This window comes from Canis aureus, chromosome 10 (genome assembly GCF_053574225.1).
Source record: "Canis aureus isolate CA01 chromosome 10, VMU_Caureus_v.1.0, whole genome shotgun sequence".
NCBI classification, from domain to species: Eukaryota; Metazoa; Chordata; class Mammalia; order Carnivora; family Canidae; genus Canis; species Canis aureus.
The window spans coordinates 60,173,012-60,187,365 of record NC_135620.1 but is presented as its reverse complement, the minus strand read 5'-3'; the positions used below and the strand labels follow the sequence as shown (position 1 = coordinate 60,187,365).

Here is a 14,354-nt window from a genome sequence, read left to right as displayed (position 1 = left end):
TTCTCTCCTAAATCTGCTTTTCCTCCTGTGCTTCATATTTTGGGTAATGGCGCCTCTGTCCATTCAGTTACTCATTCCAGAAACTGTCAAGGATCCTTCATGCCTTCCATATCTCCCCCTTTTGCATCCATCAACAAGCCACATTTTCCCTTCTATAAAATATATCTCAAGTATGCCCATTTATTGCCATCTTCACTGTCATTGCTGTAGTTCAAGCCCTCATCCTTCATCCAGACCACTGCAAAAGTCTCCTAACTGTTTTCTGTTTCCATGCCTGCCTTTCTCCAATTTGTTTTCTACATGGCAGTTCACTCTTTTGTTTAGAAGTCTGCATTGGCCTGTCATGTTAATTAGGGAACAATCTGAAATGCAGAACATGGCTACACTGCCCTGTGGGACTGCCTACATCTTCAGTCTCATCTCAAATCACTTTCCTCCTGCCTCATTACATTCCCACAACCATGGCCATTTTATTTATTTTTCTAAAGATTTTATTTATTTATTTATTTATTTATTTATTTATTTATTTGAGAGAAAGAGGGCTCACACGTATATGTGCTCACAAGCAGGGGGAGGGGCAGAGGGAGAGGGTCTAGAGCAGACTCTCAGCTGAGCCCAGAGAGCGACCTGGGGCTTGATCTCACGACCTTGAGATCACGACCTGAGCCAAAACCAAGAGAGTCAGACATTCAACCAACTGAGCCACCCAGGGACCCCCACAATGGTTATTTTATTTTATTTTTTTGTTTGTTTGTTTTTGTTTTTTTTTTGTTTTTTTTTTTCACAATGGTTATTTTAGAGAAATGCGAGTGGCTTCCCTGTCTTGGCAACTTGGCACATGTTATTGGATCATCCTTCCCAAATACTCTTACCCCTGACGTTTACCAGCTAATGCCTCTTATAAATTCCTAGTTGAGGGGCCCCTGGCTAGCTGCGTTGGTGAAGTGTCTGCCCTGCATCAGTCTCCCTGCTCAGCGAGGAGTCTGTTTCTCCCTCTCCTTCTGTCCCTGTCCCTGCTTGTGCTCTCTCACCCTCTCTCTCTCAAATAAATAAATAAAATCTTTTTTTTAAATAAATAAATTCCCAGCTGACATCTCACTTCTCCAGACCCTGCCCATAATCCCTGTTTCAATCCGAATCATATCTTCCTTTTTAATTTAGTATAGCTCATTGAGAAGATGGTCATAGGGCAAAGATTTAAAGAAAGCAAAGAGGAAAATGAGGGACTTAGGAAACTAGCATGTTCACTTTCCTACCATGTGACAAAACCAATGAACTCATTGGTTCCTACTACAACCCTGTTAGTCAGGCATTTTTATTTTTATTTGGAGTGGTTTGCATGGCTCTTTCTAAAAGAAGTAAAATTGGTCTTATACTAATGAACTGAATTAAGTCAAGTCAGCCAAGAAGCAAACAAACCAATTGTTTAAATTGTACAAATCGCTTGGTGTTTTCTACTATTTGCTGTGACCATGGTTAACTAATGCTAAAATTTCCAAGTGATTGAAGGTTAACAGCAAGACATTAGACAAAAGGAGCCTCCCAGTCATGTCCCCAAAGCCAACCATATAGAATGATTTGCACCTCCTGATCACACCTCTAGGCTGTTCAGAGGACCGTCAGATGGAGCTATCAGCTAAAGGGACCATCTGACCGCATTGGACACATAGAGGGGAATATCCTTTTGGGGACTAGCAGAAGTCTATTTATTCCAATATGAAAGGAGCTACCACAAAGCATGATAAATTTGAAGCCATACATTTCTGGACTTGTATCCTGAATCTACCAATTAACAACTGAATGACTTAACTGCTATGAAGTCTGAGTTTCCTCATCCATAAATGAATATGATAAAACCTGCCTTGCTATTTTGTTCTAAGAAGAGGAGATCATTTATGTATAGACCTAGTAAGAAACCTGACACAATAAATAGTAAATAATGAAAGTACTAATATTCCTCTCCCTCTGTCAGGAGAATTCCCTGAGGTTCATAGATATCTTCAGGTGTCTTCCTGCAGTTCTTTATAGAAGTGAGAAAACCTTCCCCAAAGACCAGCAGTGTATTTCCTCATATTTCATTGGCCAAAATTGTGTCATCTGCCCTATGTAATCCAGTCAGTGTGAGGGGAATGAGATCACCATGATGGATTAGACCAATCATGAGTCATCCCCTTGGACTGATGATGGGCCAGCATCCCTTGAAATATATGATCACATAGAGAAGACCTAAACAAAAGCAAGATTCCCTTAGGAAGAAGGAGATGGGAGAGTGGATGCTAAATAAGCAATCACTGACCTCTTCTACACTCACTCTACAAATTGAAAGTTGCTTCTGCTCTCATCCCACTCACTTCCATTCATCTATACAATAAGGTATTTGGATTTTATCATCTACAGGAGTCCTCTCAGCTTTGACCAGTGATTATGGTTTCCCTTTATATTATCCTGAGATAAAAATATCAATATTCTTTACAGTATAACATCATGGTTGAAAACAGGGGCTTTCGAGACAGTTCTGGATTTTAACCCTTTCAGGTTTGTGATATAGGACGTGATACTTGACGGTTCTAAGCCTCATCTTCTGCAAATTGGTGGTGGGAATATCTATAGGATTATAGTAAAAATTGTCAGATAAAGCTTGTAAAATATTGAGCTTATACCCAAATATACTAACCACAAGGTCACTTATGCTTTTAAGGATTTTGAAGTTTTATCATAAATATCCCAGGACTAGGGCAGCCTGGGTGGCTCAGAGGTTTAGCGCGGCCTTCGATCCAGGGCGTGATCCTGGTAGATCCGGGATCGAGTCCCACGTTGGGCTCCCTGCATGGAGCCTGCTTCTCCCTCTGCCTCTCTCTCTCTCTCTCTCTCTCTCCCTCATGAATAAATAAAATATATTTTTAAATAATAAATAAATAAATAAATATCCCAGGACTGACCGTAATTTCAAACAAAACCAATTAAGTATGGACAAATAAGAGGACAGATTTTGAATAACAAATAATCAGCAGAAGTCATAAACTGTTTAGATGATGCATACAAAATACACTGAATTTTTTTTCAGCCATGGCTTTTAGTGGGCCAAATTCAGGGGAGAGGCATTGTGGGAAATTCTGGGTGTATTGAACTGGAAGCAGCTGAATAAGAGACTGATAACAGGATCAAGTTATGGTTGTTGGGGCACCCGAGTGGCTCAGTAGTTGAGCGTCTGCCTTTGGCTCAGGTCCGGTCCCACATCAGGCCCCCCACAGACAGCCTGCTTCTCCCTCTGCCTCTCTCTGTGTGTCTCATGAATAAATAAATAAAATCTTTTTTAAAAAGTTATGATTGTTAAGACCAACCTGGTCGTATGGATCAGCTGAATTTGGAAGGAGGGGAGGGGTAGGAATGAAGAGAATGGAAGAGATGCGTATTCTTAATTCTGTCTCAGAGACAGAAATGAAAGAAGAGTCTGTATGTGTGGTGGTAAGAGGGCCACTCCCAGCCTCGGGGAACATTCTGAACATACAGGGAGCTATTCTTTCTGAGGAATGGTGCTCTGTACTATGGCATCTCCCAGTCCATGCAATAACTGCTTATGACAATGCTCACCTGTGTGCATTTAAACAGCAGTACACATCCTTGTGCAGGCTGACACATTTGTCTTGTACAAAACCTAAGATAGAATTTCTGAATGTCACCCTCACAAAACCTACAGGTAGAATGTAATTAAATGAAGCCAATCTTCAGCTGAGCTTGGTGTCCTCTGTGAAGGCCCTCTGCCTGCTGGATTTCCCTTTGCTTGATCCATGATTTTCCACCTGCTTTTTTTTTTTAACTCTTCTCCCAGGAAAGGTCAGAAGAAGGAAGCATACCTGTTAGTACTTTATCAGCCCTTTTGTCTTAAATGCCATACATTGCTAGGCTATGATAGTGCAGAGAAACAAAGACTGGCTCTGACATCAGACACCGCATATTGGAAGCCTGCTTCTACCATCAGCTTGCCTGGGGCAAGTTGCTAAGTCACTCAGTCTCCACTTCTTCATCTCTTCTGTGGCTTCTTGTGTAGAGTAAATAAAATAGTAGTTTAATAGACACGTCCCACTCTTTCACCCCCCCTCCCAGAGGGAGGGCTACAGTGCACAGTGCAGCAGAAGCAGGTATATTCTGGAGGGCACCTCTCCCAATAGGGGCTCTTGTGGAAAACATCACTCTGTTAATTTCTGACCTGACCTCCCATTTTCCAGGTCCAGTCCTAGTAATTAAGCCACAGAGTAATTAAGCACCCTTGTACTCTGAAAAAATATCCTAGTTTGGCTAATGAGTAATATGGTCACCTACTAACATGACATGAAAGATGCTTTTTCTTCCTATTTCTGGTAATTGGACATTAGTACTTCCTCCCCTGTGAGAATCTTGATGTATTCACCTCCCATCTCATGGCAACCCCAGAGCTGTCTAGCTGCAGTCTCTCTGGAGGATAAACTCATTTTTTTTTTAATTCCAGGGCTTTATCTGGTCCCCAGAGTCACCTAGAAAATTGCAGGTCCAGTTCTGCTGACCAGACTCCGGCAGTTCTCAGAGTGGAATTTTAAATTGACTTCAGTTGTTTCTCCATAGTCGTCCTAACACAACTCTGTGCCCAGAGCAGACTCCTTCCTTGTCACTCAGTTCCACTGGAGAAATGTATGGTAGACTTTAAATTCCTCCATTTCCTTTTGACTAAGCAAAAAATGTAATTTTTTTGGTAAAGTCACTGAGTGAATTTAGGGTTCCAGGGCAACTGTTTTGTGAAATCTGTTACTTGCAAACCAGGAACAGGAAGATGGCAGACCATAGACCACAGTTTAGCAAACCAAAATTCTTTAAAAAACTATGAAGATCTGTGATGATATCTTTTAAATAATGGATTGAAGACCTAATTGGTTGAACATTTTAACCAACTGGAAATAGTAGAGAAGGAAGAGGAAATAGTGGTCTTGGCAGAGAATGGATATCACACTCAAAGAGTCTGAGGAGTTTCTAAGAAACCATTTGCAAAAGTATGGTTTAAGGAAACCAACAGAAATAGCACATTCTCCCAGGGCAAGTAAAGTGAAGAAGCCATTATCATATCTAGGATCAAGAAGAAAAATGGAGAGAGCCATTCCTAGAGCCCAGGGAGGCGATGGCAGAGGGCTTCCTAACAGGAACCACAGAAGAGATGAAGAAGTGGAGACTGAGTAACTTAGCAACTTGCCCAAGGCAAGCTGATGGTAGAAGCAGGCTTCCAATATGGGGTGTCTGATGTCAGAGCCAGCCTTTGACAAGGGACATAGCCAACCCACAGTGACCCGGCTAGGAAATGGCCAGAGAATAAATACCTGACCTCAGTCTCCTCTTGCCTCATCATCATCTCCCACTACCGCCTTAGGTAAAGGGATCCTATCACTATGGTCCACAGAGGACCTCCCCAGGGCACAAAGGTGGATGGAGAAAGATGGAGAGTGGATCTGGAAGGGCAAAAGAATGTCCAGCACAGCCCCTCATGGTAGATGAAGATGGAGATGGGACAGTTAGAGGAAAGTGCCCGCAGCCTGACCATCTGAGAATGTGCACTTTCTGCACCCAAACCCAGGTCCAACCTGTAGGCAGACAGCTCATGCCTTGCCTTAGTCAAAAAAGAGAGAGAAGTACAACCAGGTCCACTGTAGCAACACTTGGGAGCCAGGCTATGAGGAGGCAGCTTTATGTCCTTGGAAAAGTTACTTAACCTCTCTCAACCTCAATTGAATCCATATCTTGCCGGATTGTTAAACGATTCCTCTGAATCCAAGGGTGTCCTTGTGCTGTTATTGAGTGCTGAGACAAACAAATACATACTAAGCAGGAAGTTAAACATTGCCAGGAAAGGAGTTCCATCTCAGGAGTTCAGAGACCTTGATTGCATGGTGTAAGGAAAAGGAGAAGTAAATTTTGGAACAGTCTAAAGGTAAATCATTGTACTTTTCGGTGTTTCTTAATCTCAAGGGAAGTGCACAATAAGAAACTTTGCCCCCATTCCATTTCTGAGCTCATCTTCAACTTCACCTTTACTACATCCCTGAAATTGCTCCATCCATGGCCTCTCCAGTCCTGAACTTCATTTAATAAGGGATGGGACCACTGGGCAGAGATGAAGTGAGATGTCTGCTAAGCTCATTATTAGGTTATTTTTTTAAAGCTGACGGTAAATGATTTGTTTTCAAGAGCACTGTAGAGGTGCAAATGTAAAAATAACCGGTCTCAAAATATCTCCGTCACAAAGGTACATCAAAACATCGAATGCAAATTGCTTAACCTCTCTGAGTCTCCTCTGCTCATTGGAGAGAACAATATTTGGTGCTTCTGGCTTGGTGTAAGGAACAGAGATAATGTACATAAAAGCGCCTGCCATCTAGAAAAGCAGGTGCTGAATGAATGGTAGTCATCATATTTGTCTGCCATGAACCAACTGAGTGACCTTCAACGAATCACTAAAGTTCTCTCAGGTTTGTTTTCTCACCTTAAGATTGAGCTGTGTAGCATGTCCAGCTCAAAGAACGCTGTAGTTCTCAGGCCGACAGGTTTAGAGGGATCCTGTCCTAAAAGACACGGATCCTGGGACACAGAGAAGGACAGTGAACTGACTGGCCTCCAGTCTGGGCTCTCCATCTCTGACCATGGCCCAAGACCACCAAAACATGCATCCCATAGGAGACTTACTAGTTTGTTCACTGATAAAATGGAGTTGTCTTGTGGTAAATCCATTCTTCCTTCCCTTAATATTTGGGGGGGCGGGGGAGACGGGGAGGAAAGGATTAACCAACTACACATTGAAAGCCAAATAGATCACATAAGTCACATCAAGAGGCTTCAATGCTGTCAGTTTTCCTTCCATTTTGTCTTTAAAACCCAAAGGGAATGGTATGGGGGTGGGGGAGGAGTGAGTTTTAATGCAGTCTTTTCTGCTCTTGACAACTAGGTCACATCTCAACAGCCTCCTGCCCCTCTCATCCCTACCCCTTCCTTTTTCAATTTAAAATGTCACTGCTATCCAACCTGATGAAAGTTATGGCGAGGCAAGGAGAGTTAATGACTGTAGATTGCTTTAAATTGAAAACCCGTGTATGTCGGGAGCCACCTTGACAGCTGAGTGCTTCCCTTGGAATAGCCTAAGTAATTAAGTTTCATATTTAAGCCAAGCATAAGGTCAGATGGATCCTATCCAGGTAGTGCTTTCTGGAAACCTGAGAAGCACAACACTGTACGTGTGTCCTTTTATGATGTGGTGTGGAATTGTGCATGAAGAAAGGGAGGCCAATCTCAGAAAGGCCTTACCTTCTTATGCTCTGCTACCTGAACAAATTCATCCATCCATCCACCCACTCATCAGCACACATGTATTGAAGCCCTGTGTGCCAGCCCTGCATCAGGTGCAGCCGATGCAGAGAGGAATACAGAACTCACAGGCAGGGAGACAGACAGACCTGTGAACAAACCACATCGTCACAGAGACAGCAGGAGAAGAAGACACGGGCAAGCCCATGAATCACTTATGGAAGAGTAAGAATGAATCAGAGAGGGCTTCCTGGAGGAGGTCACCCCTGTAGGGGAAAGAACCCTCCAGCCAGAGTATGAGCAAGACACTGAGGCACGGATTGCAAACCATATTGCAAGCGATATGGTTTGGCCCCACCCTCCGGAGACACTGCACCCAGTTCTGCTGGATGGACAGGACTTCATGCCCTCCTAGTGGTGCCCTCCTTAGGGATTCTGAGATCATAGACGGCCACCTTGCCTTGTGTTCTGACGTATAGCTCCCCTGTTACTCCCACTACCGCAGAGACATCCTTTTAAATCTCCATATGGAAGGCAGTCTGAAATAACTGAAAAAATTTCAGCTCCAAAAGTAGGCATACTGAGGTTTGACACCCCGCTCCATCACTGTGTGTCCATGCAAGCCATGCAGCTTCGAAAACTTCAGATCCTTCCCCCCAAACTGGGAACGATAATGGAATCTACTTCTAAATAGTGAAATATATTTAACGAGTTATTTTAGGAAGAATACTGATGTTAATAAATGTTCCCTCCTCTTTCCCTGAGTATAGAGTTACGTGTGCAGAAGAAAAAAATATTTGGTAAATAACAAGCACGTGTAAGAAATTACAGTTGGTGCACCCTCTGGACCAGCTTTTGGACCCGTCTCCAAAAAAGTGGGAGCTTCTTATCATTACACGCCTCTTACAATTCCACCGTAAAGATTCTTTTCTGTGTTACTTACACATGTTATAAAACTGAAGACTGTTTTCCTGGAGGACTTGGGAAATACATGATTCTGGAATTTTCTGCCTTGCAGAGTGCTGGATTAACCAGCTGTTACCGTATCGTGTTATTCCTTTCTTCCAACTCAGCTTCTAAGTTTGAGCAGGGAAACCTGAAAATGGTGTATGCAGACCATTAAGAGGCACTTAGATCAGATTTTTAGGGAAACAGCAGTTAACTATTTTCTTTAAATGTGATCACTGGTATTTCAAAGTCAGGTTACCGGATGGGCAGGCTGGAGCCCTAGAGTTCTCCTGTGTGGTTTTCCTCTCCTGCCACATCATCACAAAGGTGGGGCTGGTGCTCTGTTGCTCTCTGCTTATAGTGCATGACAGAAGTTTGAATTTTGTTATGAGAAAAACTAATTCCAGCGGGTGCCCCCTTCACCCTTGCTAATGACCAAGTAAACAGAGCTCATGGAATAAGGGTCTCTTCCTTTGTATACAAGAGATGCTTGGGCATAAATTATGCCCAAGATGATATACTGTTAATAGTTTTTGCTTTTTCCCCTGGTTACATTCAGTGGAGTCATGAATATTTATGAATATAGTTATTTACTATGCAACTGAAAGGTGTGAACAGTGCTCAAACTGATTAGGATTATTGTGAGAGACAGTCTTCCTTCCAGGTTTTCGGATTTCCATACGCTGAAATCTATAGGGGAATCACATGAAACAAGACTCCTCCCTATTTATTCTTCGTGCTAATAAGTAAGTAGTTGCTTCCAAGGCTCTCAAGATTCTGGCTGGAAAAAACCCAGAAAGCTTGGAAATGTGTGAAGCTTGCCATCTAGCGGCTATGATGTGAAGTGTCACAAACGATCAGAAAAGCCATCTTTTTTTGTTCTTCACAAACATCATTAATCAAGTCTAAGAAGGTGAGAAATTGACCTCACATTCCCTCTGTCATACCCAAGGCCTCCGAAGACCCTCTGTCCCGATGCGGCTGTGGGAAGTGGTGGAGTTTCGGGACACGTCAGATGAGAAGGCGGCATCATGGGGGAGCCCAGGGACCCGTAAGGGGTGCCCCTCTCATCACATTTTAGGTGGCTTCCTGCAACATCTGAGCATGCGGGGCTGCTCAGCCAGAGGAGCCAGTGCAGTCCCACGTGGGGCCTCGCCTCTGTCCGCCCCCCCTCCCCCCATCCTTCTGTCCAGTAAGACTTCAGGCCTGGTGTTATGGGTTGAATTGTGTTCCCCAAAACACAATGATGAGGTTCTAATGAACTAACCCCCTGGTACTTCAGAACAAGGCCTGGTTTGGAAATAGGCTCATTGCAGACATGATTAGCTAAATTGAGGTGTGGTCACACTCTAGACACTCTAGAGGGATGGGTCCCTAATCCAACATGCCTGGTGTCCTTCTAAGAAAACGGTCACTCTGGAGAGACAGACACAGGGAGAGCACCATGAGCATGAGGCAGAGGTTGGATTTACGCAGCTGCAAACCAACGGATGCAAAGACGGCCAACAAACTGTCAGATGCTTGGAATAAGCAAAGAAGGACCCCTCTAAGGTTTCAGAGGGAACATGGCCCTGCTGACATCTTGATTTCAGACTTGTAGTCTCCAGAACTGGGAGACAGCTTCTGTTTAAGCCCCACTTTGTGGTACTTTGCTTCGACAGCCAAGCAGATGCGTGCACCCAGCCTTTCACCTCCAGGGCTTCGTTCAGGCTACTGCAGGCTCTCATTTTCCAGACAAGCACATGTGGTTGTCCTTGGTTGTGAGCTGCCCTCCCAGCTGCCAGTCCCTCCCCTTCACAATGCCCGATTAATCTTTCTAGAATAGAATCCTGATTCAGTCATTCTTGTGTGCTTTCTATCACTCTTTCGGTGTCCTATAGAAATCACATGTCTTGGCCAAACATTCAAAACTCCCATTGAGCTGGTTCCTTCCATTTCACTTCGGTATTTTACTCCAGTCCTTCAGCCACATTGCACCAGTTGCTGTGATCCCCACCTCTCCCTTTCCCATTTCTGTGGTTATGGGACCTGCCCCCCCCCCCCCCCCCCGCCTTGTCTTCGTCAGGATCAAACAGTACTTCCTGCAAAGACAAGTCTTCCTCTATTTGTTACCAGCAAGAATTCTAGGAATTTCCCAACAACTTCTCAATTCTCTGAATTCTTATAGCTCTTAGCTTTACGTTTCTGATGACATCTTTCCTTTTCTATCTTATGTTATAATTAACTACAACTTTCTAATGCCTCAAGTCACTCAGCAGCAAGTAGGCTTTCTCAGTGCTCTACATGTTGAAGAAACATGATTGGATAAATGATGTCCTGTAAGGAATGATTGAATAAACACTGCACTTTCTTTTTTTTTATTTATTTTTATTTATTTATGATAGTCACAGAGAGAGAGAGAGGCAGAGACACAGGCAGAGGGAGAAGCAGGCTCCATGCACCGGGAGCCCGATGCGGGACTCGATCCCAGTCTCCAGGATCACACCCTGGGCCAAAGGCAGGCGCCAAACCACTGCGCCACCCAGGGATCCCAACACTGCACTTTCTTTAGTGTCTAGGAAATAGACATTTCTTCACTTCATCTAATATTGTGCTCTCCTGTGACCTCCCTGTTCTGGCCACAGTGGCCTTTTTAAAATTCTTCTATTTGAGACCCTCCTCCTGCCCCAGTGCCTTTGCACATATAGTTCCTGCCTCCCGGAACACTCATCCCTCACATCCCAGAGCATCCAATTAATTTATTATTCTCCTTGATATTTCAGCTTAATCATGATTTCCCCAATGAAAGTTTAGTTCATCTTTTCGACTGGATCAAATTTGCATTGTGTGAACTCCACTGGCACCACAAATTCCTAATGTGTTACCTCTAACCTGCAACACTCACCACAGGTGCCCCTTTAACATTTCTGGGCATAGTAATTTGGCTAATGCCCATCTTCCCTGCAAAACTGTAAGCTCCATGAGGACAGAAACAGCTGGAAAAGTATCTGCTTTAGATCACTATGCTATGCATGCTTCTTGTATAGTAAATGTTTAATAAATATTTGTGAAGAAAGCAAATGAATATAGTTGGGTATATCTACATGTACACGTATATAAACAGTCTTAAAAATTTTCTAGGCAAGCCTAAAGTAGGCACAATTATAACATCTATCATTTTTGTACCTACTATGTGCTAGGCATTGAGCCTAATTCTTTAATGTGTTCTATCTCATTTACTCTTGAAAATGATGCAATGAGTTAGCAATTGTTGCCCCAGTTTTATAGATGAGCAGTGATTTAAATAAGTAATTTTGCCCACGATCATAGAGTTGTTAAATAGCAAATTTAACAATTGAAATTGTTAAAAATTGAAAGCTCTAGGCAGCCCAGGTGGCTCAGCGGTTTAACGCCACCTTCAGCCCAAGGTGTGATCCTGGAGACCCGGGATCGAGTTCCACATCGGGCTCCCTGCATGGAGCCTGCTTCTCCCTCTCCCCGTGTCTCTGCCTCTCTCTCTCTCTCTCTCTCTCTCTCTCTCTCTCTGTCTCTCGTGAATAAATAAATAAAAATCTTAAAAAAAAAAGAAAAAAGAAAAGAAAACCAGTGCTCATACTAAACACCATGCCAGAATTACAAAAGAAAATCAAACATATTATTCTTGATTCTTTTAAATACACATGTTACACATAAAAGACTAAGCAAATAGTGCTACATCTTTCCAGTCATACTGTTTATTAAATTGTAGATCTCTCAATAGCAAAACCGTTTATTTCTCAAGGGACTCTATCTTGTTCACCACAGAAGACCCATCAGCTGGCACAGGGCCTGGCTCACAGTAGGTGTTTGATATATATTTGTTAAATGGATTTGAACTTGAAACAACGTTTGTCACATCCAAGGAAAACAAAACACATATAGCCAGAGCCAAATATCTGCTTTGGAGAAAGCAAATAAAGAGTAAGAAAGGAAAATAAAGAAGATAGGGTACAAAAGATAGGTGCACATGGTATGCTATTTTAGATGGCTTTTTAATTATTTTAGATGTTCTCTCACTCAAATCTAAAATAATACTATGACACCATTATATATTTTTAAAAGATTTTATTCATTTATTTGAGAGAAAAAGAGAGAGAGAGAGAGCACCAGCAGGGAAAGGGGCAGAGGAAGGGGGAGAAGCAGACTGCCCCCTGAGCAGGGAGCCTAATGTGGGGGCTCAATCCAAAGACCCTGGGATCATGACCTGAACTGAAGGCAGGCAGACACTTAACTGACTGAGCCACCCAGACGTCACTACGACACCATATTATTCCTGCTTTGCAGATGAGAAAGCTGATGCTCAGAAAAGGTTTTAAACTCAGGGCTGTGTGGTTCCGCAGTCTACAGGATGGCTAACCTCAACACAGATTAATGTTAAATATGGTAATTTGCAACACCACAGATAGGTGTGGGCTTCCAAGTCAAGATCAATGACCCACTACCTGGGAAGCTCCCAGAATGGCTGTGTGATACTGCTCAGAAACCCATTCTCCTGACTTGGAAGATGAGGCCTTAAATGAGCCAAAGGATCCATCACTTCCATTTCTATTGGTTTTATTTTCCAATATCAGTGATTTTTGCATGTGACCATCTCATAGTTCTTTCCCTGAAAATTCTTGAGGAAAAAATAATGACTTGCTGAAATGGAAGTGCCATTAGGCTCCTGATTTCTTCTGGCACAATCAGTGAACCCTTTTAATTTACTTACTGCGGTGAATGTCCAATGGTCCAGATCCCTCCACAGTGATAAAGAGAAAAAGTAACACTGAAAATGACTAGGAATAACAGCCAGAGAAAATTGAAGCAATGGCATTGAGCTGCATAATAATGCTGAACTACGAAGTTTATGTAATGTGGAGCAATGGGGGACTCAACTTCACATTGACCAAAACTTAAGATCCAGCATGACATTGCATCCTCTGCAGGACAGGAGTTAAGCAATTCTTGGTAACACACTGAATTATTTTAGTGAAGTGGGACCATCTTCCTGAGAGTGTCTGTTCAACCAGGAGTTAACTTCTCCTCTCATGTAACATTTCTATATGCATGCCCACATCTCACTCTCAGAACAACCACATGCAGTGGAGAAGGCAGTTATAATTACTATCACCATTCTACAGATGAGGAGGCTGAGGTGGGTACAGAAATGGCTCCTCGAAGGGCTCATCACTAATCCGGGAGCAGGGAATGGAACCTGGTCTACTGAATTCTTATGCTCTTTCCACTACCCCTCACTACATAGAAGAATAGAGGAATACACTTACTGAAAGTTTCCACGCTAGTATCTCTTTCCACATGATGACCATCAGGGGTAAATCAGTGAAGACTCCAGAAGCATGCCTGATGGGCCAGTGAGGTCGTCAATCCTCAAGGAGTATGCTGAACTGGGGGAGCCAAAGTCAATGCTGAGAAAATGCTTAGAGCAGTAAGTGGCACCGTGTAAATGGTACACGAGGAACGCTCAGTAAATAACAGACACGTAGGGACCCAGGCTGCCAACTGTTCATTCTTTAAGACTTCATCTTCACCAGCAGGGTAAATAGTACTGAAATTAGTAGTAATATTAATAATGATTAAGGTTTATCATATCAGCTAAGATCAACTTTAATCCTCCTACAGCTGTAAACATGTATTATTAGCCCCATTTTACAGATGGGAAAAACTGCTGTTAAGCAAGTTGTTTGAGGCCTTACCACTACTAAGTGGGCCGTTCAGAGCTGATGCTAGGTGATTCTCTTTTAAATTTTTTCCACTCTATCATGCTTCTTTCAGATCTAGCTCATTCAGTCACTTGGGATAATAATTCAGTGGTTTGTTGTAGTCTACGAAGCTTGCCTTTCCCTTTAAATTGTCTAGCTCTTGGGGAAGATACCCCATAGCTTTGTTGTGGGATAGAATCATGTTTCAGCACAATCGCCGTGAGAGTGATATTTTGGCTGAACTGAAAACACAAAGAAGGTGTTAGCATTTTTTAAGTGAGTGTTTGCCCCCTTGGGTTTGATTTAGTGGCCTGGGGTTTTCCCCCTTAGACCCTTTGAACAGCATTGCTCTTGAATCCGATTTATTTCTTA

General features: G+C 42.9%; 1 protein-coding gene across 2 annotated transcripts in view; it reads left to right on the top strand.

Moving 5' to 3' along the window:
* GRIN3A (glutamate ionotropic receptor NMDA type subunit 3A) overlaps nucleotides 1–14,354 on the top strand; it is a 151,189-nt gene that overhangs the window by 111,534 nt on the left and 25,301 nt on the right. The gene's annotated exons all lie outside the window — the stretch shown is intronic.